Here is a 6000-nt window from a genome sequence, read left to right on the forward strand (position 1 = left end):
TTAAAAAAAAATTTATGAAGCCACCGCGATTGGGTTTTTTATTATTTGTACTCGTGATACAACAGGAGACTTAGCCCATCACCCTAGATCACAGTTTAGTGAGTTACTACACAAAAGGAGCCTTGGTCCATAAGTCCACCTTCCCTGTCCCCAAATAGAAGACTCCTTTCTCCAGCCACAATGGGGCTTTCTTCTTTAAATTCTTTTTAATGTTTATTTTATTTTTGAGAGAGAGAGAGAGAGAGAGTGTGTGTGTGAGTGGGGTAGAGACAGAGAGAGAGGGAGACACAGAATCTGAAGCAGGCTCCAGGCTCTGAGCTGTCAGCACAGAGCCTGACGCAGGGTTCGAACTCATGAACCGCAAGATCATGACCTGAGCTGAAGTCAGGCACTTAACTGACTGAGTCACCCAGGGGCCCCTTTCTTCTTCAAAGACCCTTACCCACCAAACTGTTGACGATATATCACAAGTTCTGCCCGCTGGACAGAGGAGAACAAAATGTTTTATTGAAGTATGTAGAGAGTACAGACTATCTTCAGGAAGACAAATGGTGGGTACGTAGCATAGTCACTCAACCTGCATGGCCTCATCTAAGGTGTTAGGCAGCTTTCACAAGCCCTTGTGGGTCCCCTCAAACCCTGCCCCGCCTCGTCCCCAAGGCAGCCAGCAGCTCTACATCCCGAAACGCCCAAGGAGCGAGGGCCCCAGTTTGGATGCTCTCTTCTTTAGGCTCTGTCTAGGCCAGATTACACTCTCCTGGAGGTCCTGGCACTGTAAGAAGGGACGCATTTGATTAGCTTCCTTTCCTTAGCTAGCTCCACTCCTGGGCATTGTCCGTCCTCACCTTGGCAGAAACCACCCCCCTTTTAGCTGCTCAGCAGCTCAAAACATCCTATTTGCCAAGCTCCGTTTTCTCTGCTAGACCTCATCTTAGCCCCTACCCCATCCCTGTTCCTGGACACGGGTTTGCAGGATCTCTAGGTCTGCTGGGCAACCCCCCCTCCTCCTTCTGCCTGATGATCATCCTGCCACAAGCATTCCTCAAACCTTCCCATATATGATGACTCTCTAGACAAGTCCGGAGAGGGGTCTACTCGGATAGATACACACCAAGGGAAGGGCTGAAGCTGCTGTTGCTGACGAAGCCAGTGCTAGGAGAGGCCCAAGGGGAGGGAAGGGTTTCTGCACCCTTCCAAGCCTGTGGGGACACCTAGTGGAAGAGAGGGTACACTGTACCAGGAGTTCTCACTCCAACTCTGTCATCAGCTTGCTGTGTGTCTCTGGGTAAGTCACATACCCTCTCAGGACCTCGGCTTCCTGGACTATAGCACAAAAGCATTGGACCAGGTAATTTCAGATCTCCTATGGGGAAATAGTGTCAACCCTCATTTGTGCAAAATATTTTACTTGTCAAAGTTCTTTCACATCCGTGATTCCCTGCTCCTAGAATTTTCTTGTAGATTATTAGATTGGATCTCGTTTGCCCTACTTCACAGAAAGGAAATATAAGAAAGAAAAAGACTCACCCAAGGTCACCCAGCCAATGAGCGGCAGAGCCGAGACTAGAATCCAGGTCTTCTGACTCTTACCAAGGATGCTGTGTCCAGGTCTGGTGAGTATACCCTGCACAAAGGGAGGGGGCCAAGTGAGCCTTAAGGAAAGGTCACCTTTCCCTAATCGGTCTGCCCAAAAAGGAGCACCTTGTTCTTATCGTCCTTCCAGAGGGAAAGGGAATAGCCCAGAGGGCATCTTTCTATAATTTGTCCATGCGTCTTTTCCTAATTCACGCAAAGGCATCTTACATGCTCACAACAGCCCTGACTCCCAGCCTGTGCCTCTTCCCCTCCGGGCTGAATGACCAGATCTGAAACAGGGTTGCCAGATGAAATGCAGACCACTCAGTTAAATTTGAATTTCAGAAAAGCGATAAATAGTTGTTTAGGGTAAGTATGCCCCATGCAACTGGGGGACATACTTTGTTTAGATGTGCGTAAATATGCGATGAAATTTATTTTTAAAAAGCAAAAGAAGGGGGGGCGCCTGGGTGGCTCAGTCGGTTAAGCATCCGACTTCAGCTCAGGTCATGATCTCACGGTTCGTGAGTTCAAGCCCCGCGTCGGGCTCTGTGCTGACAGCTCGGAGCCTGGAGCCTGCTTCACATTCTGTGTCTCCCTCTCTCTCTGCCCCTTCCCTGCTCATGCTGTGTCTCTCTCTGTCTCAAAAATAAATAAACATTAAAAAAATTAAAAAAAAAAGAAAAAGCAAAAGAAGGATAAATATAAACTTCACATTAGTGATTACGTCAGGCAGGGGAAGGCAGGGGGCAAGGAGTAGGGGAGAAGCACATGTAAATGTCATATCTGTGCTCAGCATGGGTGTGGGTTCACACTCCTACAGGCAATATAGTCACAGCAAATGTAGACAATAGAGGGAAGAAGGAAAGATTGATAGACAGAAGGATGGGCAAATGGATAGATGGATGGGAGGATGGATAGATAGATAATAGTTACAACAGATAAAGACAATAGAGGGAAGAAAGGAACAATAGATGAGAGAGAGAGAGAGGAAGGAAGGAAAGATAGAATGGATGGATAGAGGAAGGATAGAGGATGGAAGGAAGGAGGGAGGGAGGAAGGAGGAAGGAAAGATCCTTCCATCTGGTCTTCAGTGATCATACCTGGCTATATCACATCTCAGTGCAGTCCTGTGATCAGAAACTTGCTCCTCGAAGTGCTATAATCCTGTAACTGGGGGTCCCATCCACTGTCCCACCCAAAGCACTGGTCCCATCCTGGAGGGACCTACTGTCCTGAGAATGCCAGGGACAACAGAGAGAGCAGAGGGTCCTCTGAGAAGGAGAATTGACATCCAGTCCCCTGGGGAACCCTCTCCCCAACCCCTGTGTCCTATGCATTCCCTTCCAGCTCACAGGTAAATCACACTGGCAGAGAAGTCAGAGGGAGTGATGTCTCTGAAGGACACACAGGCGGTGAGCACTTGATAGATGGTAGGACCTGGGCTGAGGTCAATGAGCATGTCCCCTGAGGGAGGGAGAGAGGTGACCAAGAGTGATAAAGGCAGGCGAAAGAAATAAGACCTGAGATAAATGATAAATAAATAAGATCAATTTCCCTCAATGGTAATATGTTTCAAAATAGTAGTAAAATATCACAATCAAGATATTGTTATTGATACAATCCCCTGATTTTGTTCAGATTTCTCCAGTTTGCTGGTGTGTGTGTGTGTGTGTGTGTTAAGTTCTGTGCAATTTTATCACATGTTCTGTTTATACATGGCAATGCTTTTTAATGTTTATTTATTTTTGAGAGAGAGAGAGAGTGTGAGCAGGGGAGGAGCAGAGAAAGAGGGAGACACAGAATCCGAAGCAGGCTCCAGGCTCTGAGCTGTCACCACAGAACCCGACGCAGGGCTCGAACTCACAGACCGCGAGATCATGACCTGAGCTGAAGTCAGACGCTTAACCAACTGAGCCACCCAGGCGCCCCTGGCAACGCTTTTTAATGGTTTATCCAAACATCGGATTCCTAGGATTTTCAGAGGTCCTGGCTGTTTACTTCTAGCCTACACAAAAAAGGAAGGATTGACTAAGCAAGTAGAATAAACAGAACTGAAGTCAGGGAGAAATATGTAACCACATTCAGGACAAGCTGCTTTCAACAGTAAGCTCACTGTCATGGGCCAGTGAAATCTTAGCCATCTCTGATTCCTGTTCCCTCCCCCTTAGGGGTCTTTCCACTCCGGTTCTTGTTTTCCCTCCAAACCCAAAGAGGAAAGCATCCTTGACCTATTGCAGACACCTAGTCTCTCTCTGTGCCTTTGTTTTTTGTGTGTTTAAGATTTTATTTTTAAGCAATCTCTACACCCAACAGGCAATTCAAACTCACAACCCTGAGATCAAGAATCACATGCTCCATGGACTGAGCCAGCCAGACACCCCCTCTTTCTGCATCTTTATCTCTCCCTTTGCTGCCTGTCTCTCTCTGTCTCTCTGTCTCTGTCCCTCTGTTACATTGTCCCCCTCTCCCCTTCTCCCACAAGTAGCACCTATACTCAAAATATTGCCTCTCGGAAGCCAAGAACCAGAAAACATTTCCATGCTCTTGATAAATTCCAGATAAATTCCAACCGGAGAAGCTAACACTGTGGCCTGGCTCCCTGTGTGTGGACTCTGCTGCTCCCTGAGAGGAGGGCCCAGTCTGAGATCAGGAAGCTCTTCCTGGGAAGAGGCTGGGAGACCAAACACAGATGCAACAGAACTGCAGGAGCAAGGAGACGCGGAGGGAGCCACAGCCAGAAGGGCCGGCAAGCTGTGCACAGGGACAGAGGACTATGAGAAAGAGGGCGACCCTCAGACCACCTATGTAGTCCTGCTATGCCTTTTTTTCCCCTAAGTTTATTTACTTTGAGAGAGAGAGCGAGCAGGGGAGGGCAGAGACAGAGAGAGAGAGAGAGAGAGAGAGAGAATCCCAAGCAGGCTCCGTGCTGCCAGCACAGAGCCCGATGCAGGGCTTGAACTCACAAGCCGCAAGATCATGACCTGAGCTGAAACCAAGAGTCAGACACTCAATCCACTGAGCCGCCTAGGCGCCCCAACACCTATGCCGAAAATAAATCCTAAAATGTAATGTGGAAAACCTCTTCCAGACCTTCTCTTCGGGTGAGTGGCTGGTATCCACCTTGGGAGGTGGGGAGTACAGGACTGCACCCGGCAGAGAGCTGCTGGGTGGCAGGAGGGCACCGGTCCTCGGGGCCACTGCTCTCCAAGGATGCGGCAAAGGCATCCCAGCCTGTGAATCCACGAGGGCCTCCACTTAGGTGGCAGCTTGGTAGGGCCAAAGCAGTGGCTGTGGAGGCCAAAGAGCTGGGCTCAGGTCTATGACAGGAAGCCTCTGTTTCTTTACTGTGAGGAGGGACGATTGTCCTGAAGGGGGGAGGCTCACAGGCTCACGCTGGGTGAGGAATTGACAGAATACACACGAGCACACTACCTGCCTCTGACCATCTCCTCCCGCATCCCCTGCAGTGGCCTTAAAGCTGGGTTATGTAACCTCTCTAGGCTCACAAATCCCTCTGAAAATATAATGAAAGCTCTTGCAACATACACATATATGCACACACCCATAAGTTTTTACATAAAGTTGAGAGAGTTCATTGATATCCAAAGCCAAACTACAGGCTCAGTTTATAAACCCCTACTCTGGGGCATCAGAACTGGGTAAGCTGACAGAAATTGTTGTCCAGGTTCCTCGGTGCACACGAGGGGAAACTGAGGCAGGAGAGAGAGGGGTGGGTAGCCCAGGTCAGACAGGCAGTCAATGGCAACAGCAAGGGTAAAGATCAGTTAATTTAGGTTTGCCATGCACGGCTGGGCAGGGAGTATACTGCTCAACTCTAGGCGTTAGTCACTCACTCAACAAACTTTCCCTAATCATGTAATCACTTCCAAGAAAGGCATATCAAGCAATGTCCACAGGAATACAGAGGAAATAAATCTTAATGCCCACAGAGAAATCTGAGGAGACTTCCTGGAGCAAGGACATTGGCACTAGGCCTTGAAAAATGGGCAGGTGAGTTTTAACGGAAGAGGGAGAAAGCAGCAAGAAGAGGGCAGTGCACTGAGGGCCACTCTGAGGCAAATATCTCTTCCCTGCTAACTCGTCACCAAAGCTTCTCGCCTCCCCTGATTGGCTAAGCCAGATACAAACCCGCTGGCTCAGGTCTCAGCCCTTATCAGAGCCTCTGTCCTCTGCAGCAGAGTATTTCACTGTCCCCCGTGTTTTAAATCTAGAGTCAGACCCTGCTGAAAATAAACCAGTTGCTACTGGGGAGCCTTTCTGAAGCCTGCCCAGAAGCACAGAACTTTTCCTGCCCGGTCCCTGGTAGCAACTGTTGGGGCAGCAAGGGGGGTGTGATATGGGAGGCTGCGCCCCCCCCCCCCCACCACCCGACTGGAGCCCCAGGTGTGTGAGTCTGGTATA

The sequence above is a fragment of the Herpailurus yagouaroundi genome, unplaced genomic scaffold (assembly GCF_014898765.1).
Source record: "Herpailurus yagouaroundi ecotype Mexico unplaced genomic scaffold, PumYag 100, whole genome shotgun sequence".
Taxonomy (NCBI): Eukaryota; Metazoa; Chordata; class Mammalia; order Carnivora; family Felidae; genus Herpailurus; species Herpailurus yagouaroundi.